General features: G+C 38.8%; 1 protein-coding gene across 1 annotated transcript in view; it reads left to right on the forward strand.

The window, feature by feature from the left end:
• The window catches only part of LOC111929355 (leucine-rich repeat and calponin homology domain-containing protein 2-like), a 108,720-nt gene that overhangs the window by 80,700 nt on the left and 1,872 nt on the right, over positions 1-26,148 (forward strand). The window contains exon 9 of the mRNA XM_086850890.1: positions 1,984-10,081. The gene's annotated coding sequence lies outside the window, so the exon portion shown is untranslated. The remainder of the gene's footprint in view (positions 1-1,983; positions 10,082-26,148) is intronic.

Consider the following 26,148-nt stretch of genomic DNA (forward strand, 5'->3'; position numbering starts at 1 on the left):
ATGGCAATAGCACTAAACAAATTAGTTGGTGAATTTTATGGATAAAATGATAAAATAATGACAGCATATTTTAGGAACATTAACCCCGTTCTAGAAAATAATTCCAATTGCAGTCTACACTGGGAAGACAGACCATCCCTGAAGTGTTACAGTCAGTTGCAGTAAATTATTACAGTAAATATTATGTGTTCTTTACAGCCATTTAATATAATCTCTGCATGTGTAAATGGATGTTATAGTTCTATAAAACCACTGTTTTTCAGCTCACATCTTCATATCTAAAAATCAAGCCATTCTCAATTAAATGTTAGGGTAAAAGAATGTATGAAGAATTCAGCTACCTTTTCTTTAGCAAGGAATTTATTACATGGGTAACCCAAATTAGTTTACTGTTTAATTAATACAAGCAATGTACAAAGAAGGGAAAGATTTTTGTAATTATTATCATGGCAAAGTAAATTATGTGCAGTTGCAGTCAGCAAACAGGCTATTGTTCACACACTGTGCCCTTGAAAATAAATTCCAGATATATCCGAAACATATGAACAAATCTGAAAGCTAATGTGGACCTGATCCAAAGGCCACTGAAGCAAATGGAAAGATTCCCACTGACTCCAATGAGCTCTGGCTGAGGGCCAGTGAAAGTAACATTCAAGTTACCGAAGAGCCAAGCTGCCAAAATGCAATTGGAAATTTTTCTTGTCCCTTGCCAGGCTCCATGGGAGAGACATCAGCTGTCTGGATTTTTGCAAGGGAAAGCATATATTTGGGATGCCCATCTAGTCCTGTAGAGGCTATTTATAAGTGCTGAGGAATCAGAGGCTGGTTGAGGTAGGAAGGGACCGGAGTGTGTCACCTGGTGCCACCTCCCTGCTCCAGCAGGGTCATCCCAGAGCTCAGGGCACAGGATTGTGTCCAGACAGATCTTGAATATCTCCAGTGAAGGAGACTCCATACCCACTCTGGGCAATCTGTTCCAGTGTGAGTTCACTGTACAGTAAATAAATTCTTTCTCATATTTACGTGGAATTCCCTGTGCATCGTTTTCTTCCTGTTGCCTCCTGATCTGTTTTTTGGCACCACCTTTTTCAGAGGCTTTTTTTTTTTCAGTACCATAAAGCACATCTCCCATTGTGCTAAAGTTTGGATGTGTTGAAATTTTATTTTTTTTGTGTCATTACTCTGTCTCATTAGCTGTGTCCTGTGACAATGATAATACCTGCAGGAGCTCACTATTAACAGGCCACAAACATGCACACCTTGCTGATGGAAATTCTTTCTAGCTGGTGCCTAATCAGCTCTGTTTTGGAAGTCAGGTGGAAAGGTTTCTGATTTCATTGTTAGTTGCACTTCTTACTTGACCATCTGCCAGGTTTGGTGATTCTGTTTTAGTAATAGCTTGTTTTGAAAAATGTATTTTCTTGGTACTAGGCAGTATTTGAAGTGGTGGTTAATTTCTGGCACCCTCTGAGCTGAAGACCTTTACTGAGAATTCAGAACTGTGGCCTCTAAGTAGTGGTTAAATAAAATGAACTCTTACTGAACCAATTTTTTGATTGGAACTATACTTTTCAGTGAGAGATGCAACACCATGTTAAATATAAACTTTGTTTACCCTGAAGAGCAAATTTTGCTTGTTATGCTAAATTATGCTAAACAGAACTATATGGAGAACCCCTTATTTAAGTCAAACTCAGACAAAATGCCAATCAAGTTTTATTCAGTTTTTGTTCTTTCTTGTGTTCTTGCAAAATGCTCACTTATGGCCAGCTATCATAATAAGATACATCACAAATATATTTATTTCAGAAAATGGAAGAAAACATGGAAAAATGGTTTCTTCAACCACACTAGAAGAAGATAAGCCATGACAGAAATATATAACAATGTTTTCATTAAAAACCTTTAGAATTGCATTATTAAATTATAGAGGGATTTTTACAATGGTTCAAGATTATCTATTTGTACCTTTTTTTCTGGCAGGTTTCTTCTCTCTGCTCAGTTCCAGTACTTATTCATCAAGGAAATCCACAATTTAGCCAGTAATATGCAGCAGTTTTCAAATCTGTGGATGACTCATGGATCACTCTTCCTTGTGGCCTACAATATCACATTGCTATGCTCTTTCCAGAGAAGTTGGAAAAGAGAATCTTTAAGACTTTATTCCTGAATTCTGCCAACAGAGCAATCTCCAGCTGTTAGGTGTGTTGAAAAATCAAACCTGAATACAATGCCAAGAGCAGAAACTTGTGTGGAATGTCCTTATATGAGAAATAAATAATACTTTAAGGTTTGCCTAGTGCTTTGAAATAAGAAATACTTCACTTACAAAAAAAGTTGCTGTAATTTGTATACAGGGTACATATTAAGTGAAGCTGGGGCTTTTTTGGATGTATTTGTATTAAGATTGGTGTGTTGACACCTCTGTAAAACAGCCATCAGTGTTTTCCATTTGGGGTTTGAGAAATCAGTCATCAGGCTGGTCTAACCACGAGTGATCCTTCTGATGAATTGGGGTCCCTGTCTACCTGCAAATGCTGCAAAGAAGAACACAGAAGCAATGGTGAGAACAGGGGGAAGCAGCAATCCCAACCCTTTGCCTGTGTATACATGAACAACCTGTATACTTAATAAAATCTTTGCTGTGCCCTGGGGCAGCTGGTTGCTAAATTGCACAATCATCAGGTACAATATGCTGATAAAGCTGTATGTGCCCTTGATTTTATTGCAGATCTTTACTGTCACACTTGTGTGCTGACTGAGTGCATAGTTTTTATCTCAAGACACAATATTTCCCATGCTTTGCATAGTTTATTTGTGAAAACATACCATTTTTGGTCCACTGTGATACTCCACACATTGAGCTGTGTATCCTGCTGGTTTAGCTACGCTGCTCATTAGCTACCATGAATGAGTAAACAAGAATTTCATCAGCAATTGAGGGGTGCACATTACTTTCATTGCAATGCTAATTTTATTTTGTAAACACAGTGCTTTTTAAAATTCACTTTTAATACTGAATATTCTTTCAGAGCTTCCGTTGGATCAGGAAGATTACATTTAAAAACAGGTCATGGAATTTAAGAGGATGTATTTGTGCTATCCTAAGTTTGAATAACACAAATTAATCAGTCATTACTGAACATCTTGCTACTTTCTTATAATTTTTGTGCAAATTGGTCTTTACTAGAGTAAGTGCACACTGCTAAATATTTGTGTGTTATCAATTAATACAGTTCTTTTCTTTCACTGAAATTAGTTATTCCTGGAACCAGGCTTAGGCATTATTGCCTTACTGAACTTGTAACAACACTGCATTTTGACTGCTTCCATTGAGTTTAAATATATGTTTCTAGTCTATGGCAAAATCCTAATTTCATTGTTCAGGTTTTAATCTGCTTTTTTTTTAAAGTAACTGCAGTTCAGCATAACTTTTCAATAAATAGCCTTACAGTTTCTTCTTCCAAAGGTTCCTATTCCATAGTGGATTTTATCTTTGTTGGCCAGCTAAGATTCAAATGTGAAAAATGAAACAAAATTGTGAAAAGAAGCTGAACTTGGGTATCAGAAAGTTGTTCCTTGTCAGGTTTTCAGTTTTACTGATCCCTTTGCCCAATTAATTGTTTCAGTATCTGAGGCATCTCCAGATCAAGAGTGAACCAGCTCTAATTCTCTCCTTGTTAACAATAAAATGTTTCATCTTGACTCAAAGTAAAGGGTTTCATTTTCTCCTTTGGCTTTCTCACAGCTGGGTTAAGAGAGATGAGAGCGCATTTGTTTGTGTATTTTAGCAAAGCTGGAAACTCTCAGCTGTTCCTGGAATTGACACAACTGCAACTTAAGCACTTGCAGCACAAGGATTTTGGCATCCTCCTTGTTAAAAATAGCTCATATGAGAGATGTATCTTGTGTGTGTTAACACAGAGGCATCAACACATCCCCCAAAAAGGGATTTTACCTGTTAGAGCTCTGTGGTTCTTGGGATGTCTGAAAGACAGCAAAGGGCAGTAAACAGAGAATGTATTGTTAAGTTGGTAAGAATGCTGATAAGCACTGCTTCTTGCTCTTTCCCTGCCTCTTCTGCAGTCCAGTAATAATTCTGCGTGTGCACTAGAAGGATTTTGACATTTGTATTATGGTCACTGTCAAGTTATTCCTCCCTCTGCCCTGAAAACACAGCCTCAAAAAGTCATTATGGTGAAATAAAGAGGCCAGAGCAGGCAGCTCTTGCTGTGCCTTCAGACAAACTCTTGCCATCTTCAGGCTGATTCATCTACTCTGAGTTACCCACTGTTTAAAAACCCACACAAGTTCTGGGTGACACAGAGAATAGAAAATATGCTAAGGTTGCTTTCCAGCTCCTTTGATTTATTTTATCTTTTTTGGCCTTGGTAAAGCAAATGTGAAGTAATCTACCTGAGAAAAACAACTGCTTGAAATGCCAAGAGCAGAGGGTATTCTAGGGCATTGAAACTCGTGTTATCACATGTGTAATTTCCACAGGAAACCTGAAGTTAAGCCTGGCAATGTATTCAAGAATAGATTTTAATAAGGCAGATGCTTTACTGACATGCACTAGTTCGAAGCTGACATAGGCAGAAAGACATGAGACATTGTTTCCCTCAGATTGCTTAGGTACAACATTTACTATTCCTGTATTTGATTTTGCACCACCATCAAATCTGCAATTACCACACTCAAAAACACTTGAAATGTTCTAGTGAATTCTATTGTCTAAAAATATGTCAACTTTGGTGTCAAATGTGAGGATTGAAGTTGTCATTTAAGCAACAGAAAAATGTCTCTGATAATTGCACATTTAAAGCAAAAGCAATAACTGAATTAATTTCACTCAGAGAAAGAGAAGATGTGATTTGATTCATATGACAACATGTTAAGTTTGATACTAATAATTTGGTTAAGACAGAATCCTACAGTCAAATTTCACAGGCCATTGAAATAGATGGTTGAGAGGACAAGTAGCTCAGCACAGTTCCTGTCACTTCTTGATTGTCAGGAGGTCTTGGTGACCTTATAAAAGGCAGAAAGTCATCCTCATTCCAAGTATTTTGGTAACTAAAACCACTTGACAATATTATGCCAGTTCCATTCCAAGAACTCATTTATTGTGATTTCCAATCACAATAAATGAGCTGTCTTCCTGGTCAGAGGAACTGTAAAATTTTGTTTGTTTCCATACCCATCAGAGCACGACAGTCTTTGCAATCATGCTGAGCTTTGAGTGGGCAGTTATTGTGCTGTATATTGATCTTGGAGTCACGATTGAATGTTGTATGAAATCAATGCCATGTGTGCAGCAGCAGCAAAACATTTGGGGATATCTGGATTAAAGTAGGACTGGATCTGTAGATGAAGTTTATGTCCATATTTACCTGTGTTTTCTCTGAAATGAATCTTTTGAAGTAGGATTTCTCTAAGTACCCTGCAGGTGAGCACCTTTCCATCCAAGTGGATTTTGGTGCAAGAAGAGACCCTCTTAATTAGACCTTAACTCTCAGCTAAGGATTCTCAAGATGGAATATTACAGTGAGGCCAACAGAACTGTCCTTGTCTAGGACAAGGGCAGTTAATTTGCTGTGACTAATTGGAAAACATATTTGCATATTAATATGCAAAATGAAAGTGCAAGCTGTGGTTTTGCCAAGCAATGGAATCATGTAAAAGATTGATGTATAAGGTAGCACATTTGAACTTTACATTACTTTGTATACTTTGTTCTATCAAAATGAGGAAAGTTGTTGAATTAGGGATGAGAGATGCCCACATTTATCAGCATAGAAAGTGAAAGGATGAACACAGATAAATTCATAAAACTTATCTATTTCTGTATTCAAGTAGTCCAGCATGAAAGAAATGAACAATAAAAAAGAACCCTTGTATAACCAGACAGCCCAGTCAAGGCCATTATCTTTACACCAAAAGGTGGATTTGAATTGCATCCATTCCTAGATTTCTGTGCAGCACAGGTAGGCAATGGGACACTACAACCAGGATGTTTTAATAAAAACCTGAGAGGTAGAGATCTTACAGTGTCTAGTCACCATTTCCTTTCCTTTTGCACTGAGGCCTCTAGAGGTAGAAAAGTAGGAGATGCATTTGAGAAGCACATTTTTTTTCTGCTAAAGCTGCTAATTTAGGCTTAGCTGAGACTCATCTGAGATGGGCACAGTTAATGAAACAGCTTTATGAAGCTGAGAAACACTATGACTTGCAATTTTCCTAAGCTCTTTTTAAGTAGGGAGAAAGAGAAGTCCTTCTGCACTTCTCATCTGGAATACTGAAATTACTTGTCCAAGACTCTCCTTGTTGTAAGAAAGAGGTAGGGATATGAAATCCTATTTGTTCTTTGAACTACTTCAGCAATATTTCCCTCCCAAATGTTTTGTTGGAGTAGGTTGCAGTTTGATGCACCGTGCCCCAGGTGCTGTTTGCTCCAGTGATGGGTGGGGATCTGTTGAAGCAGACCAAGGTGATTTCATTCAGGGAGGCATCTGCAGGTACAGAGACTGCACCAGCAATGTGTCTCCCTTCTGCTTTGATCTGCCTTGATCCAGTCCCTGATTTGTCTGTGGTTTCTGTGTCTTTGCTTTTCTGTACAGGTGCCTTTCTCCTTCACTTGCATGCTTAATAGAAAATGGATTCTTGAGGATTTCTTGTTCTCTCATGATGTACTGCCTGCACCAGGAGCTGTCTGTTTTGAATCAAAGGGTGGAATACACCACTCTGGTTTTCCTTTCCAGGCACCTGTCAATGTTCCTGTCAGCTCTAGGAACTTCCTTCTGTCTCTTATTCTGCTGACGTCTCTGCATGACAGCTCTGCCCCAGCTCTTCAGCTGCTCCCATTCTCCCCTGAGCTAATAACAGTCTTCACCAGAGGAGCAAAGAAAACTCCTCAGACCCCCAGCCACTGGTATTATTGCACGTTTTTCTGTAGCTCTGTCTCCAGGACAGCTAATGGCAGCAGACTGACATCACAGCACTGCTCTGCAAGAACTTGCAGTTCTTCCTTGGTGCCACATCTCTGTCCCAGCACCCATGGTACAATTTCACCTCTGCTATCAGCAGCCACACTGGTGCTTGTTTTCTTATTCAGATAACCTGAGAGGAGAAGAGATTGTGATGGAAAGAATGGTAATACACTGAAATATTAAATAAGATACACAAGTATATGTGTGTGTATATATAAGAAAATTATGCTCTTCTATCTTCTCTCATTCACAACCCTCCGTGTTGAATTTGGATTTGTAATGATAGTCATTGCCTTCTCTATGTGCTTAGTGCTAAAGGGCTCAGATTTCCCCCTCAAACAACCAAGATTTTTGAAAATGTTTTACAATCTAACATGTATCCTTCAATGTTTATATAGTCATTCAATTAATTCACCTGATAAGTAACTTACCTGTATTATTTATTTACTGTTATTTTTTGTCACTAAAAGATACTTGAAACAGGACACTGCTAAGGCTAAACCACTGGGTTTTTTTCTGTATTACTTAATAAATATTTGAGTCTTATGCTGTTATGCTTTGTTATCTTTAGACTTCGAGTTGGTACTTATATAGTTAGATATAGAGATGTATTTAGTTTAATGAAGGCCAGTGAAAGTGGAATTGTCCAAGGCTTGTTGGGCAAAATCCAAGGAAATAAACATTTCAAAAAATGCTACCAGGCTTTAATGGACAACCTGTTCTTCCTGCAGTCCTACAAGATTATTTCTGCACAGATTCTAATACTTTAGATAAATTTATGCCTGTGAAAACTTGTAATTTTCCATGTTTTGATCAATGTGCACATTCTGAATCCATCCTTGGTAAAGCATCCTTTGCTGAAAAGCCTATGAACTGGAAACTATTTCACTTTGAAAAACATCCAGTATATTATTAAAACCATTTCCTTTGTCATATTCCTACCCTGTTACTCACTGTTCTCTTCATAGGGGCTAATTAAACGTTATGCTGCTAATCAGTGTTGATAGATACAAAGTACTGTAATGTCTCTGGCTTTATGGATTATGCTAATGGCCATCTGCCTATTATTGATAATTTGTTCTTCAGTTACTGGAGGGGGAGGAAGGAGCTGTTTGGTTAACTGTAAAAGGAGCTATTTGGTTTATGATGCATTCAGCTGTATCACCAGTTGTCTTTAGCTATTAAAGTTACTATAACTGCAAAGAACATAGTTCTATCAAGGTCTGAATTTTCTCTAGTTGTTGTATATGAAATTTGGATGTTCAGGCAGCTAGAATACATCATGAGTGATAAGAGCTTGACGGCAATGAGCTTATTAAGTACTCAAAGTGTTCAACCAAAGGTGGATAGATACATGATTAAATTTCATACTGCAGTTGTCTAAAATGCTATTAACTACGAAGAGTAAAAGGCCATGAAAAAAACCCCACCTAAATTCTGTTACACAGAAATCTCTAACAAAATCTGTATGTATAGAGACTGCCTCAGATAACTGAGAATCTGAGCATACTCCATCGGCAGCTGGAAAATGTCAATTATAAAAATTTGGAAGCTCTGCTTAGAGAAGTAACGTGTTTTCATGTAGTGTGATTGACAGGATCAGATATTCTCCAGTATGAAACACATTGGATAACAGTCCTTTAGCTGCCTATTAAAATTTGCAAAGCCATCTCAGGTTGCACTGAACTTTTACTTCTCTGCTTTGACTGTTTTATTTCTCAACCAGAGCAGAGAGCTCTGACACACGGTAAGAACAGAGGGAGCTCTGATGCTGTCAGCAGCAGAGTTAGCTAGAAAATATCCACAGCTATTTCAAAACATGAAAATACAGTTCACTTTTCTGTGAAATTTTTTATTGCTTCTTGATGAGATACTGCAACATAAGGAAAAACTGAACTCAGAAGTTTGGAATATTTTGGCAGGAATTTTAAATATAACACACTAGAGTTTTTCAACAAAGTTTTCCCTAGAACTATTTGGGAATCATGTCAACACTTAAAAATAAAGGAAAGATTCTAAGCAGTAATCACATTAAACAGGTTACACATTTGACCTTTCTTTCTTGAGGAACTATGTAAGTGAAGCTTTTGAACAGATTAAATTTCACTTTCTTCCAAGACCTGAAATTAATCTAGAATTACTCAGTGCTGAGAAAGGGAAGCCTTCCAAAAAGAACTTAAAAATTCACTGAGGGAGACAGGATTGTTCTGTGGAAGGGGATAGTCTGACAGAATAGCAATTTTTGGCAAACACATTCAGTGGTAACCACTGGATGTTCTGTAGCTACTGCTTTTCATTTGGCTTTACAGCAGTGTGTGTGAATGGCAGATATCAGTAACAACCTCAGGACTCCTTGCAGTAACCAAAACTTCACAAAACCCAGAGTTTGTATCAGGATGCCTGTCAATGAAGGGCACCACTGAGACTTCCCCCAGGCAATCTGAAGAAACTCAGCTTGAATTCTGTGAGTGCTTTGAAGAGCCATTGAAATGCTGTATCAGTAAACTGAAGCACTGAACAGTGCAGTTTTCTCTGAATACAGTTCTTATAAACCAGGAGGGTATGAATGGCCAGATCTAGCACAAAACAAAATTATTGCCATATATGTAATTTCTTTAAAACAAACTCCAAAAATATTCTCTCGTGCAGCAGATTTCCTGTGTCTTGCTCACAAAATTATACTTCCACTAATGAACCAACCATACAACTTTGCAGAGATTTTATGTGGATTTCCAACCCCTGGTGGCACTAACAAGCTATTGAGGGCCTAATGAGCAGCACCCGGGGCCTGATGATCCTCCAGCCCTTCTAACCCTGCCCTCACTCTTTTCCCTGGCTCCTTATTTAAGCTCACTCTTTTTTATTTTGAAGAGTGGGCCCAAGATGCTGCTACTTCACCCTGTAATTGTTGTTGGATTATTTTTCTTTTTTTCTGAAATTAATTCTTAAAATTCTGTTTAGTCGTGTAGGTATCTTAGACTCCCCAGGAACTTGTAGGTAAAGTATTGTAATTTTCATTTATGCCTCATATTTGTCTACAATGGCTAAAGACAAAAACACAGTCATCAGGGATTCCCCATGAATGATGACAGGTTTGTGTCCTAACAACATACCTCTTTGCTTCCCTCAGGGTCACTCCTTAATCCAGCACATTGCTAGGACTTCCACAGAGGAAAAAACATTCTTTAGGCTACTATTCTTGTATCAACCTGCCCATTTGAAGAGTACCCTGAAAACATTATTATATGGCTCCAGAAACTGAAAAAAAAAAAAATTAAAAATAAAATATAAAATCAAGAGCCATTGTTTAATCTTATTATTGAAAGAACTGACTTTGGAAAGAACTGATCTTTGATTTTTTTTTCTTCCTATTATTTTGTCTTTTGAGTACTTTCCTGCTTGTGGAATCTTGTTTTCCTAAGCAGGTGATCTTTGTTGCAGGTGGTATTTATTACAGACCTGCTCTAGGAGGTGTTAAGTGACAATAGTGTTGCAGAGGAGTCACTGACTCAGCAGTGCTGGCACTGCTTTGCTGTTCTGCTTTGAGGAACAGATGGGAGGATAACATGGACAAGAAGCATAAACCAGGATGCTGAGTGCAGAGGCCAAAGGCAGTTGGGTCCTGCAGTAATGGATATTTATAAATCCAGGAGAATTACGTTTGTGTGTCCAGCTCTTTACAGGAACTCTGGACTATCAGGATGCACATTCCTGAGTAAAATACCCCAGCACCTGTTAAGCCCTGTTGTAAAGGATGCTATCTGTTTCTAGAAACTGCTAACAGGGAGGAGGGAAATAGCTCCTAATTGGAATTCCACAGGAACAGCTTCAAGGAGGGGAAATCCCTCCATTTGCTTCTTCAAGTGCTTAGATTGCAAACCTGGCCCACAGACCATGTGTCTGCTGGGGTGGGGAATACAGACACTCCTGAAAAAATGTTCTGGATAGCACCAAAGAAATCAGTGCTAAAAAGAAACAGCTCTGTGCTTGTGAAAAAGACCATTACCAGATGTGAAAGGCTTACTGGCATGAGAAAAAGTCAGTTCAGTGGATTTATTGTAGAAAGCTGTAGCAGATTATAATTAGAGGGATCAGAGCAGCCATGTTCTTGTGTGTTGACACTGGTGTAATGACCCTTTGTTATTAAATGTAGTAGTACTCTGAAAATAAGCCAAGTTGCAGCACATCTTTGTGAAGGTACCACACAGATGATGGGGCAGCTGCTGAACTACTTACTCAATGTTTTCATGGGGGAAATAAAAAGACACATTATGCCTAGATGAATATTTTTAATTACTTATGAGTGAAGTGGGCTACATCTGTTTTCTGTAGCTGTATAAGGAGTGTCAAATAAAAGACTGCAAAGTTTGCAGTCCCCTGTGCAATTGAGCATCCTGGGGGATTGGATAAGGCAGTCAAGAGAAATTCAGTGCTTAAACTAAAGGAGAGTCACAGGAGAATAGACATAAAAGCATTGTAGATGGCAAATTGATCTTGACATGCAGCATCTTTTGTCCAAACCCAGTGCATTTCTTTGGATACTCATGAAGGAAAATAAATGTTGAGTAATTGACTTGAAAGCAATTTGTGCTGGGAATGATTTTTTTTTTTTTGTGAAATGTAGCCTTGAAAGGACTTCACCACTTGTCAAGGAACAAATAATGCTTTCATTGACCAGCTGGCAGTAGAGTTTAAAAGCAGTCGAAGAAAAGGGAATGTTTTTAGCAATTTGTTGGTATAGGGACCCCATGACTTGTGTTTATCACAGAAAACAAGTTGCTGGCTTTTAAATGAGGCAACACTTCATATGACAGAAGTGTGGCTTTAGTGCAGTTAAGCCATAGGTTAAACATTCATGGGTTGTTTAAATCTAATGAAAAAAAAATACATCCATGCTGTTTTTAAGAGTATGCTCCTGTGATGCCTAATTTCTGTGCCAGCCAGCATTGTCTGTGAGAAACTGAGCAGCTCATTGGAAACACATCCCTCTGATTCACATCTCTGTGTTTCATCCTGCACTGTTTGTTCACAGTCATCTCAGTTCACCTGTTTGCCCTCTCAGGGGGTAGCAGCAGCAAACAAATCTTGTCCTGCACATTGCAGATTTGACTGCAGTTCCACAGGGCAGCCTGTGGTAGAGGAGCCTGCTTTCTTACCACTGCTCAGAATATTGTAAACCAGACCTTCAGGATACCATGGGTTTTTAAAAAATCTTCCTTGGTCTTACAAAACGATCTTGGTGCTTTGGGCTTGTTTTCTGCTGTGGTCAGGGTAGGCTTGTGGCTGTTTGGCTTTGGGGTGCTGAGCTACGGTCTTGTATGCACAAGCATTGAATTTGATAGGGGTTCTTGATGTCTGTTCTGGCTGAAGAGGAGCAAGGCTGCAGAAGCTGCAAGGAATGTGATGCTGAGGATGCTGAACTGAGGCATGTGGAGATATTTTTTGCCATGGCCAGATCACATATCTCAGTGTAGTTCTTAAGTTGATTGCAGGACCACCAGAAGATAAATTTATTTAACTGCTGTAAACATTACACTACCAGTAAGTAATAAACTTACTAGGGAATGTTGTATTTTGCTATGCCTTGTTTTGTACCAAGGGTTGAGGAGAATGTGTGTAAACCCAGAGGATGTCAGTGAAAAATAACAGATGACTCCTTAGACTGAAGTTTTCTGTGATGGAAAGGCTGAGGTGTCACACCTTTGCAGCAGTGAAACCTATTGATCCTGAGAGGATACAGCACTTTACCATGGTCAGCATAACAATTCCCAAATTCCTGGATTCTCCTGAAACACAATGAGGAAGGAAATCACACTGTGCACATTTACACAACAGCACCTTAGGAGGAGAGACCCCTCATTTGGTAATCAAGAGGGACACAGCTGTGTTAAACAGTGGCTACCAGAAAAAGAAATTATCCAAATACAATTTGATGGCAGACATGGAAATCTGCCAAAGTTTAAAGGATTCCTTGTGCAGAGTTAGATACTTGCCCTTTTTTCCATGTAGCCTCCTTCTGTTTAAGAAAAGCATTTCATATGTAACGTGATCTTTTTTCCTTTATCACATTTTTTGTGTGGTAACCTGTTACCGCTGAAGATCAATGGATCACACGGACACAGGTTGAGGCGTGGCAAAGAAAGAGCAGAGTTTATTTTTCCCCCCAGGATTTATAGGCTTCTGACCATGGCCAGGGATTGGATGGTCAGGATAACACTTTCCCACTGCTCTGGCCATGAGAGATGCTCATCACAAGACGTGTAACAGAAAGAATGTACACATACCTATGTTTGCAGTTACTGTCCTGGGAAAGTCCTTAGAAAACTATGTTAGCAAGCTCAGAAGCTGAGTTTTCAGGGTGACAGTAACCCAAACACACTTGAGTGTTTAGCTCTGATTTTGATGGGAATTTGATGCAGCTTGAAGTTAAGTGCATGTGCTTTACTGAGGAATGACCTTAGGGAAAGTCCTGATCATCTGCCTCGTCTGTAATCAGCCTGCTGATCCACAGAGGGCAAAACTGGTGGACAGGGTGCAGAAAGCAGAAAGCAGTGCTGGGCTAAACTGGCCAAGCCTAAGGGAACACGTAGAGAGCCACCTAAGGAGTTGGAAGCAGAAAAATCCCTTCCAATGCAGAGCTGGATTATGAAGAAATTCATTACCAATTTTATCTGATATCAGCAGAAACAGACTGGGGTTGCAAGAGCAAAGCCAGCTGTGCAGCTTCCTGAAGTTTTGTAATCTGTGGCAATGCCTGAAGAGTTTTCTTCTCAGTTGAGTGACCAAGTTGTACATCAGCAGCTGGTCACTAAGAACGTGTGGTCTTGGCTGCCGTGTCTGTGTGCCAGCAGGGATGTGACCACGTCACCACTGACTAGAGGAGCTCAACCTTGGAAACACTTTAATTATGTACAGTTCTTCAGGTTTCAATTAGTAATCGCTCTGGCTTGGGCCTGCTCTAATAAAACATCTCACAGTTCAACCTCAGAAGACTTTTTTAAGTGGAGGATCCCATCTTGGTCAATGCTAATCTATTAGCACTGTATGAACAAAATTCAGTTAAACTTTTCTTGCTGCTCTTCTTGATCAGAGGTTTTGCTGAGGTGTTGCAGCTGAAGGCTCCAGCAGAAAATTATGTCCCTTTCAAGTCTTGTGTTGGTACTTAATCTTTATTACTTTATCTGGAAATTTCATCACTTACCACGTTGACTTTTTTAAAGGTGGACAATGTTAAAAGCTTAGGATGCAAACAGAAAATATAATGATGTCAGTATGATCTTAATTTCTAAGTAAGTGTACAGAAAGGAAAACCAATGCAATAAATCTGTGTCTGACCTGAAATGACTTCCTCTTTTAAAAACCTTAAATACTGTTTTGCACAAGACAGCTGCACAAATCTTTGGGCAGAAAAGTGAAGAACAACCTGAAAACCACAGGGGGCATGTTAGGCAGACTGAATGTAATCAGCTAAAATGGGATTTGGCTAGGACAGCAGAATTAATTCAAGAATGTTGTGTGTGGGTTGAATGGGCAGAAGAGGTGAGGGTGGTGCTGGATGTCCCAGGGCAGTGAGGACAGGCAGGCAGGACACTGCACTGGGCAGGAGCACGGGCTCAGGACTGGCTCACAGGGGAAAGGCACTGTCTTCTCTGATTTGTGCTGAAGTGTGGTAGCTCAAAGCTACATGAGAAGCAGTTTTTGAACTGTTTTGAGAGTGATGCTTTTCTGGTCTGCTTCCTCTGCACCAGTAAGAGAGGGCAACCCACGATGAAGCAGGGAGATTCCAGTAGGTGAGGTATATAACTGGAAATGAGAATACCTTGGTTGTTCTTTATTGCTAGGCCTTGGGGTAAAAAGGTGCTTAAACCTGGTGATTTACTTTGCCTGCCCAGAAAATAGGATAACAGCATTTTCATATTAAAAACAATCTGAGGCTTAATTCCTTGCAAGGTGGTGTGATATTTTGGAAGAAATTTTTCTAAAATGGTAAGTAAACCAGTCCTGTTGAAGATTGAATGTTTTAGCTTCACTCAAGCTGTGAAGTGGTAGTGTCCACAGGGAGCTAAAGCACACACTGGGAAACTGCTGATGTATTCATTTTGATTTCTGGAAGCATTTAATGAGGGACCTACTGGTGAAATGAGAAAGAAGTGAAGTTCAGACCTCTAGAACGTAATTTTTCCTGAACTATTGTTGGAGATAATATTAAAATCTATCCTATTTTTTTTAACCAACATCTCAGAGCTAGAGTTAACTTCAGAAACAGAAATATTATATTTTGTATTTGTATTTTCCTTCTCCTTATTGAATCGTACCTTGGTGAGATTGCATGGGCCCAAAATTTGGTAAATCACAGAAAAGATTCAGAGAAATCTTATTTTTTTCTTCCAAAATTCCTCTCCAGAGGAGCAAGGCAGAAAATGAAGTCACTATAATTCCATTTATCCTGTGATTCAAATCTTTTGCAATTCCTGTGTTACACTATAAATTTTAGAATCAGGGCTACAGGGTTTTTTTTAGCATTCTTTCTGCATATGATTGGGCATGGCTCTGCCTTAGTGTAGGGATTAGGGCATGAAATTAGTGCCTTATTTCTCTTTTCTGCATGTGGGTTTCAGGCTTTTTCTGTTTTGTTCAGAGCAGTAGCTCAAAGGGATTTACTCTGCTGCTTTTGCTGGGCACCAGCAGAGCCTGTCAGAGCAGCAGAGCATCTCTGACATTCAACACACTTTCTAGGATGCTTTAGTGGACATGGCTAAAATGAAATAAAAATTCATGCTTTTCTAGGGAGCTCCTTCATGTTAAAGCCAAAGAAGAGAATTTTTTTTCTTTCCTTCTATAGGTAATGGATCACACATTCAGCCAGATAGAATGAACCCTTGTCAAGTATGTGGTTATGGTTAAGGTGCTGTCATTCTGTTGAAGCATACAGCAAAGTCAATCAATTACATGTTAGCATTAAAGAAAATTTAAATCTTCTCTGTAATGCAGCTTATCTGTTTTCTCTGTTAGCCTCAGGACTTAACCACCTGGCAGGTACTTATCTATTGTGTCTGAACTTGTACCCTAACAATTATTCTAATTTCCAAAATATCATTTCATCTTATCTACTCTTGTAGTTTTCTATTTAGTAATAAGATTTTGTCAGAATATCTACAGAAGAGCTCTTTTTCCTCCCACACTAATTCTTGCCACTTCACAAGCTCTACTTCATCTGCTCCATGAACAATTGCTTCTAAATGCATTGAAGTGCTTTTTGCAGTTTGTTTATAGCACTGAAATACAGGTGTTTGTCCTCCATGGAGAAGCAGGATAATGTTTGGTTTAGAAAATAAGACATACTTAATTTTTTTTTTAAACAATTGACTCTGTGTTAAACTTTTGTTGTTTGATTTTAAAAGAGAGGACTTGGTGTCTTAAGGGGAATGTGTAGCTGAGAAGATGAATGTATCAGTAAGAATTTGAACCCAATCAGATATGAGCAATTAATAAAATGATACTTTTTCCCCTGTAAGATCTATTAACTGCACAGCAAATGTGAAGCAAGCAGTCACTATGGCAGGTCTTTTCAATCAGATAGAAATGAAATACAAAAAGGTCGTGCAGGTTGCTCAGCTGAGGCAGTGCTTTCTCCTATTGTAAACCAGCGAGGGCTGTGTCAGGTTTGACATATGAGCATGGGTCAGGTGCACTTTTTTTGGCCTTAAAAAAAAAAAAGGAGAAATCAGGGTCTCCAGAAAGAGTAGAGATAGGGTATTATATGTGGGGAAATAGAAATCCTGGGCGTGGGATTGGTACATTGTGTCTCTTACTGGGTTTATTCAAGTAGCTGAGCAGCTTGAGGCAATATGGAAGAAATAAAAGCTTGACAAAACAGTGCTAAAATAGGTCTAAGAGGAGCAGAGAAAGTGACAGGTGAAGAGAGTAACCAGACTGCCAGAAAATGTTTCAAACCAAGTGTATTTGTTTTTTGGTTTTCAAAACTGAGTTTCTTGAAGACACAGGATCCAGGGCAGGTTATTGTGCAGTTCCTGGGGGTAGGAGAAGGGAAAGATGAAGTGAGACTTTTTGTGCATTGCTCGTGTGGGAGGAGGCCAGCCCTCTGCTGGTGTATCAGCCTGGAAATGAATCTCTGCTGGCAAAGATTTCTCTCAGTGTAGAAGCAGAGAAAATAAAATTTCATATGCCTTATCACTGAAAAAGCATTGTGAGCCAGAAAAGGGGTATTCTTAAAGAATGTTAAGAATTCTTAAAAATGGTTGTTGAACTTTCTGCATACCTGGAAGATGCCTTTTTACTGAGCTGAATGTGGAATAATGTCTACATAGAAAGAAAACCACACCAAAACAAACAATACATTATATTTTCAATCTGTCCCACCTTCCACTAACAGCTATCCATGGACGGGCTGAGACAGAAGCCATATAATAGAGCACAAAATATTACCCACAAGGGTATATAAAGTTATTTGTTGTAGGTTTGGATGCTATTTGGCTCCCAGGCAGTTGAGGTGAGTCTGTGACTAAAGGATCTCACACATTTCTGTGCCCACCAGGCAGTACCAGAACCAGAGACTGACCCATCTGTGACAATTTTGAGTGTATTTTGAAATCTTTACAGGATTAAGGAATTTTTCAAACATATATGAGGATTTATACTGAAACTTTATGAATCTATATGAAAAATAAACTGTTTTCCAAGATTTTAGTACTCCTGTTCCTAGATGCTTTTGACGAGCAGTCTGAAGTGTTTTGAGATGAAGTGAATAATTTTATTTTGATAAATCCCCTGTGGTAAGTGTTCTGAAGCAGAGAGAAATACAGTAGTAAAGAACTGTTGATGGAAAACACAAAGAGCAGTGAGAAGATGGATGGACTGAAGTTGGAAACAAGGCTAGATAAATCTAAGGTAATTTAAAGGAATTAAGAGCATATAGTAAAATTGACAGATGAGTGATATGAAAACCAGATTGGAGTTCAATGCTGAGAAGACATGGCATTGTGGATAACTGATAATAAGGAGTGTAATATGCCTGGTGAAGCATGGCAGAAGGAAAGGTTTTATTTCTGTGATTTGATCTTGGTGTTTATTAAGACAGTGTAATTTGACAAACTCAGTTGGAGAAAGGACAATAAAAATAGAGCAGCAAGGGGCCAGAGAGGAGGAGAACACAGAGTTTATGAAAAGCAGAAGCAGCCAGGAGAAGAAGCTTCCTGACACCTCTGGGGCTCCTAAGCTCAGAAGCAGGCTGGCTGATGATGTCCCCAGGGTCTCAGGCCTGCAGGGAAGAGCTTTCTAGAGACAGGAAAGGTAACAGTCCCCAGGGATAGAGTTGTTTTCCTCAGCCTCTCCAAGGACTCAGGCTGTTCTGAGGTGATTGGCTTGGAGCTGGTTCTGTATCTGGGCAAAAATATGTGATATTCCTTAAACTGCTGTCATGAAAAGCATGCTTTAAAAATTCAGGAGCCTGGCATGAATAGAAGCAGCTATCTGGACTGCTTGGTTCCATGATCTATTTCAAACATACTTGACAGTGAGGCACACTATGAATGTTCTCAGGCTTTTCCCCTAATAATTTTTGATGCCATCACCTTATTTATATAGCTGAGGTTGGCAGCTCATATGTTTCCATGAAAATGCTGTAGAAAGTGTCAGGAAAAAAATAGTATAATTCAGTTTAAAAAGGCAATTAATCAAGAGACTTGAATCTTCTGTAAATGAGGCTTCTTTAGTTCAAGTGCTCAGGAAATTTTTTCCCTACTAAATTTTAACATATAAGGCATTTTTTTGTTAAAAATGGAATAAAACAAGGAAGAAAACATTGGACTGAAATTGGTCACCCCTCTGAAAAACCCTTGACTTTTGACATGCCAAAGGCAAAGCAGGCAGAACAGAACAACTGCAGTCTGAATAAACTCGAGGTTACCCATGCTGGGTTAACAGAGACAGAGATATTCCCAGTAGGACATGGTTGTTTTCCTTCTCAACCGTCTCAGCAAGTCATGAACCTGAAAGAGAACTCCTAGGGAGAGCTCATTTTTCAGGCATTCTGCAATTGTCATCTTTTCACTTTTATATATGCTGTAGAAGTGTTCTACAGTAGAAAAAAACCTGAAGAGCAGCTTTTGAAGTGCAAGGACAAATCAATCAATTAAAAGCTGTTATGAAGATAAGAGCAATGCTGCCTGCCTTTCATGGTATCTTTGTTCAGCACCTAAAAGTGAAAGGTTCAGATCTAACTAGTCTCAGGCACAGTAATTTGAATTTATAGGTGTTTGTGGCTTAGCAGATGATGTGGAATCTGTCCATAGATACAATTTGAAAGGAATCCTCAGAGGTTTCAGCACAAAAATGTGTTTGGAGAAACTGCCTTTGTACTCCATGACAAAAGTGATTGTGTGCAACCAGCTCTTAATTCCAGTTTTGACAAATTGGCTTGATTTGTCTTGCTAAGTGCATTAAAAGATGGCCATTAAAGAATTTGGAAACATAGGATGTGTTTCAATGTAAATAAACATTGAAGTTATTGTGTTTCTAAGTTGCTGAAAAATAAAGTAAGCACAAATAAGTGAATAGTGTACTTTTAGTATCAGGATTTGCTGCCTTTACTGTGATTACCTTTCAACAGAAAATTGGAGAAGAAGAAACAAAAAACATACATGCAGAGTTCTTTTTGTACTGGCCTCCTTGGTTATTGCCAAGCATTTTCTGCACAGATTAGAAAAGGAAAAAGTTCTAACTAATTTTCTTTTCATATTTTAATGCCATAGGACATGTATTTAGTATAGTTTAGAAATGGGTTTGAAGAACAAAAGCAAAAAAATAAGTGTTCATGATCGTACTTGTGAAAGTTACAAATAGGCACAAACCTGTCTCTTTGAAGCTGAGAAACCTGGCAATTAATATGCAACAAGGTTGTTTTTATTAAAAAAACCTTTAAGCCAGGCTTCTAAGCAAATTCTAAATTTGGAATACTTAATTTTTCAAGGGGCTTCAGTTTCAGAAGCTCTATAAGAATACAGTCTGCTCTCTTCTGAGAGCACTTTTTCAGTGACATGCTTGCATGATCCAGATGTTTGCACCTGTGCATTTTGTGGAACCAGCTGATTTGCACCATTTATTTCCCATTTTTGCATCTGCTGGTGCTAATAGGTTTTTTCATCCCCAGCTTGCAGGAGAGCACCTCCATTCCTCTGGGGGTGACCTAGCAGAGCAGGGGTCTGTGAAATGTGGTGACCAGGAGCTGCATCACTCCTTGGCAGCGCTGGGGCCCCGAAAGGCAGCACATTTTCATGAACTTCTCCCACACCTGTAACTGCTCTTGGCAGAGAACTCATTTGCTGGGGCGTGTGCTAAGAATGAAATCCCATCAGCACAAACCCATCCTCCTCATCTGAAAGCTTCAATAAATCCTTTTTGTGGACTTCAGGTTAATTATGATTAATTATGGTTAATTAATGATTGATGTAGAGAATACCCAGTGTTGGTTTTCTGTGATTTTTTTTTTTCAGCCACAAGTTTTCTGCAGGAAACTTCAGGATTTCTCACATGGAGGTGGAAATATTCATTCTTCTATGGGTTTTCTGTGGCAAGGCTAGCTGTTTTTATTTTCAAACTAGCCTACAGCAGGACACACCCTGTGCAATATCACTGGGTGCCTTTTCAGCTTCTGCCTGTTGTCATTTCAAAAAGCAGGGTAGGAGGGGAGTATATTAAATTTGCCTATCAAATTACCCAGGTTTGCCTCTTGCCCTTAAACAGACAACATGCTGAGTTTGTGATGCCATCAGAGACTTTAAATTCAAGCATCTTATTCAATTGCCTCAAAGCATTACTGTGGAATGAACAGGTTGAGAAAGAATTAGTTCCTTAAATTCAGCTGTCTCCAAAAAAAACAAACAAATTTAAGGCACCATAAATATATTGGTTCTTCAGTCAGCAGCAAGATGAAGCCCCTCATTTCTTTTCTCTGGTGTGATTTATCCCATCATGAGGGGATATATCAAATTAGAAAACTATCACAGGATTTTACTAATCCATGGAGAAGAGAGGCAGAGTGGAGATGAGTCATGTACAACCCACCTTAATTCTGCATTTTGATAGTTCACACTTCACAAAACAGCAACAGATTCTAGATAATATAATTGTCATAGCCTTTCTTTCAGGAATTTTTAGGTAATTATGGATGAGTGTACACCATAACCCCTGTTTAGGAGAAGTCACTGGCATGTGATACTTGCCCTGGCATTAGTGAGAAGGGGAATTCAAGCAGATCTTTCCCCTTGTGGAATGCCTTAGGCTGGCCAAAGCCTTGGAGTGATGATACCCAGTGAAAACAGCTTCAACCTCGTCACTACAGTACCACAGCAGGCAATGATGAGGTGGGCTTTGAAACACATCGAATTTTAGGATGATTTTTTTTGCCACTCTATTAAATTTTATCTGTCTGGGACTGCTTAAAGATTAGATCAAGAAGCAAATAAATATTAGACAATAAGAGCATGCTAAAAAAACCCTTGAAGTACTCTAAATATATTGAAGTTTTGAGTCACTTAAGTTTTTGGCCATACTTTTTCCTATTTTGAATAGCTAGATGACTGCATTTGATCTGATTCCCATGTTTTGCTATCATCATTTTCTGGTCACAGAGTTGTGGAATTATTTGTTAGAGATGGATGTCTGGAGACCAATTAGTTGCTCAAAACTGAATTGACTTATCAATTTAACGAGAATTTTGACTTTCTTGATCCTATTTTTGACACAAATGCAGAGCAGGTTCCATATGTGTCCTTTTCTCTAACAAAACAGTGGCAAACTTCCTTATTGTTACAGGAAGCATTTAAAAAACACAGTAAAAACAGTTCTGTGATTTTAAAAAAAATAGTTTTTCTTTATTTTTTAGGTCCCTTCAAACTTGTCTTGTTATTATTCCTGAATTTTTTTTTCCTGTTCACCTCAAGCTTCCTTGGCTTGTGAACAAGAGCTTCTAAGAAGCAAGAAAATGGGAACTTTTTTTTCTGTTAAGAGTTTTCTGAGTCCCCACTTCTTCAATAGCTGTAGAAGGAGGGTTCTGCTTTTCCTGGTAGCAAATGCTGTTTCAACACTGATATTCTGAAATAAGGTAGTTATTCATGGTGACATACATAAAAAAAAGAAAATAAAAAAATTCCATATTTCACAGGCCCAACAAATGGCATATGAATGTGACTCCTGAGAATAAAATCAAACTTTATATGCTTCTGAAGAAGTTCTTTTCTGTTCTGACTTAGAAACTTAGCCCTGAACTTATAATTGCTGGTTTATGCTGGCTCACATAAAAATGTACAGAAAAAGCATTCCAGGACTCAAGGGGTTAGAGAAATACCTAAAATACAAGCCTGAGATACAAAGAAAACTAGAGATAGTAGTGGCTTTAGTTATCTGCTTGTTGCAGGATATTATGGAACTGAGACAAATACTATATTCAAATGAGAGTTATTTTATTAACTGGTTAAACGAATTAAAACTTCACCAACATTAGAACACAGATCCATGGTGCCAAATGGAATTGGTACTACCTCAATGACTCAAGAATTCCCCAGATTTTAGAAAAGGTGCTCAGCTGATCTGTAGGTTATGTTAAAAACAGATTTTCAGTTGTACCTCCATATCTTTAGCCACAGAACAATGGAGTCCTATTTCATGGGAGTATCCAGTCAGTTTTAAATACATTTACCAAGGCTTGGAACAGAAAACCTGCCTAGGGGTGAGCACTCCATTCTTTTTGCTCCCAGTGAGATTAAATCTGGCTCTTCTGACTGTTTCCATGCATGCTTTTTTTTTTTTACTAGTGGTTTTCTGAATATTAACACTGTTAGAAATATAATAACAGAAATATCTGTTGGGGTTTTTTAAAAATCTTTATCCAATCTGATTTCTCTGCTAAACTGCTTCTGCTTTCCCTCACTTGAGTGTGTTGGTTTAGTGGCAACTTGTTAATGAAGTTGAAATGATTCAGTGATATCAAGAGGAGAGAGAAAATATCTTTATGAGGATTATATATTTTTCACCTACTAAGGATGGATGTAGTACCCAAGTTAGACTTAAGCCCTTATTTCAATGATTTGCTACTTTGTAATAAGATGATAGCAAACAGCAAAATACAACCTAGATTCAATCTTGTCTAAAGTAAATTTTTCTTACAGTGCATCTACTTGGATTGTACCTTGAACTCCATCCAGACAGGTTGAACTGACAATTTGGTATCAAGTCCTTTTAAGTGTGGGTAATGTCTGTGAACAGCATGGTGATATTGAGTCCTAGTCACTTTTTGTACTTCCCTATCTGTAAAAAGACAGAAATAAATTATTAGTTAGAGCTAGAAAGAAGAATGAACTAATTTTGTTCATAACTTCATATTCACAAAAGATAAGAGAAAATTAATGCATTAGTATTTTTTTAAAAGAAGTTGTTCATCTTATTCTCTCCATTTTGTCTTTCTGGTTTCAAGTCTATCTGCACATAACAGATACACAGAACAGCACTTGAATGTGAACTACATCTTAGAACAAATAGCTATTTATGTTTATTCCTAATTCCTATCATTGTGTGCAATTGAAGTGCAATTTATATAACAGCTCACAGTTACAGATGTGACAGGAGAGACACTGTAATATTTGTGATAGTGTGGGGAAAACTGCCTTTACATTCTTTAAATTTTTTTCTAAAACTATGCTTTTAAGTTTTATTTTTTCAGACTTCACTTTATTGAAAAATTGATCACCCACACATCTGGTAATGCATTTCCTTCTGTGAAACACTTGGTTCAGTGGTTGTCATGTGTGGAGGGTACTGATGTCTTCTGGTGCTGTTGCACCTGTTTTACAAAGGAGAGAAGGATGATCTCCAGTGATTTCTTTTTTCCTTTTTAATGTGATTGACAAGTTTCTCCCTTGGTTTTGTAGTGGTCCAACCATTTCACTTCACCCCCTGTAACGTTCAAAAGCTTTTACCAGCTTATCCCTTGCATCAGATACAGCTGGCACACTTGAGGTGCTCTCCCAAATGGGTACAGACAAGTTGTGGCTAAAATGTGATGGCTCTCTGCTTTGCTTGTTCTGCTTCTACAAAAATAACCAGGTATGCTCAGCCCAGGTGCCTTCAAATGAGTTTTCTTTAGTAGTTAAGTGACAGAATAACACATTAGCATTTCAGCGAGGCGCTTGGTGATTCATTTTCTTCTTGAAACTTCTTAATTTGCATATATCATATTGTTCTTTTCACTGAAATTAAAGTTGTGGAGAGACAGGAATTTATATTTCAATTGATGTGTTTATTCATACTGTATTACATGCTTGGCTCTTTTTCTTCTACCTTCTTGGTATAATAAATGGTTTATTTTCACAGTTCTGCTGGTTTTATTTTTTTAAATGTTTCAAGGTGTCTGCAAAGTGATTCTGAATTTTGATCCTTTGAGATCTCCAATTCATTCCAGACCTGACAGTCTGAATTCTGAAAGTTTGGGTGTATTTCTGCATTCCCAAAACTGAGCTGCAGCACCTGTGCATGGCTTGGGAGGAGAAATTCAGAGTTTAGGACAACAGAGAGAAACCTGCTGCACACAGAGGACAAAAGATTTTGACATAATTCCTCTTGAGCTCCAGCTGCATCCATAGGCTTCAAGAGAGTTGCAGTGTTTTAACTAAGGCTACTGCCAAAATAGCAAAGTAATCTACAGCTGGTACATGTTCTTTGTAGGGAGAGTTTTGTGTCTCTACAATGCACAGATTTAGAAAGAATTTCACTTACTGATCCCCCCTCCCAATCCTCCTTCATTTCATGTTCTTTTCCTTCCCAAGCTCCAAGTTTTTGGGGGTTTTTAGGCCCTTCCCACTGGACTAGATAATGCCAATTAACTTTATGAGCATTCCCAGGGGGATTTTTGATTTGTATTTTCCCCCCAGCTATCTTCCTAGACAGTGAGCCAGTCTTCAAAGCTGCTGAGAGCTGGGAGTTCCCTGTAGAACAGGGAAACAACTGGGGAGTTTAGCACCCTTTGAAGGCAGGGCTGAGTGTTTATCTCCTCTGTTTGATCAGTGGGCTCCTTCTGTCAGGATTACACTGATATTGGCTGGTAACACTGGCTTGGCTCTGAACCCAGCATAACACAGCCAAATTTTACTTCCCTGGGTTTGCCTGCCTGCTTTCTTCTCTGAGCTTTCTCTGTAGATCAAACTCTCCTGAGCTAAAAAGCTGAGCTAGCTAAATCCCCCCAGTAGTTTCATTCAGGATTTTGTTATGACTCATGGGACTTGAAAAAATGAAAAACAAACAAAAAAATGAGCTTTTCCTGAAATGCTATTCCCTGAGTGACCTCTTTCACCTCTCACAAAAAAGGTGCAGAGATAAAGGAGATTTTAGGCTGACTATACAAAAATCTGAATTAGAGAAAAAATATTTTATTCTTCTAACTCTTCTTCAAAGAGGCTGACTGACCTGCTTAAAGAAGAGGATATCCTCATCTATAGAGTAAGGAGACTGAGTAACAGAATCATTTGTTACTAGATAATAAATGGTGTGCTTTCTTTTCCAGCCATGTTTGGGTGTGTACTGGTTGAGCTGTACATTTAGGGGGTTGTCCTTGCTATTTTTAGAAACAGGTGCAAAACATCTGCAAAAAGCCTGTGTGAAATCTCAGGTTTATTGTTGCTCCAGCCTCCTGCCGGCAGGATAGTCAGTTCTCCTGGGGCTGACTGGCATCCTGGACTGCTCATTATAGAGAACCTCCACTACATCAAAACACAATTTTTTTTGCCAACTTTGTGAAAAATGTGGATCAAACATATGCCTGCTAAGCCTTCTGAGGCTTCTTTCAATGCAGAGCCCCACTGGGGAAGTCCAGTCTGCTGCTTCAGTGGTGCTCAGGGTGACAGAGGCAGCGCAGCAGCTCCTCTGCCAGCTGTGGTGGATGTGAACAGGCTGCCTCTGTCCCACTGATTCCTGTTTTTCCCAGCAGTTCCTTGGACGAATTCTCTTCTTTCTCTGACACTGACTGGGTAAACAAACATGCAGCTCTGGGATTATAGCTAAAAGAGGAGGAATCAAAAACCTGCCCTGTGCTATATATACTTTCCTCCTGAGGAGGCATAGCTTGTCCTCAGCTCTCACTGGGAATTCTGTT

This window comes from Cyanistes caeruleus, chromosome 14 (assembly GCF_971803275.1).
Source record: "Cyanistes caeruleus chromosome 14, bCyaCae1.hap1.1, whole genome shotgun sequence".
In the NCBI taxonomy this organism is placed as follows: domain Eukaryota; kingdom Metazoa; phylum Chordata; class Aves; order Passeriformes; family Paridae; genus Cyanistes; species Cyanistes caeruleus.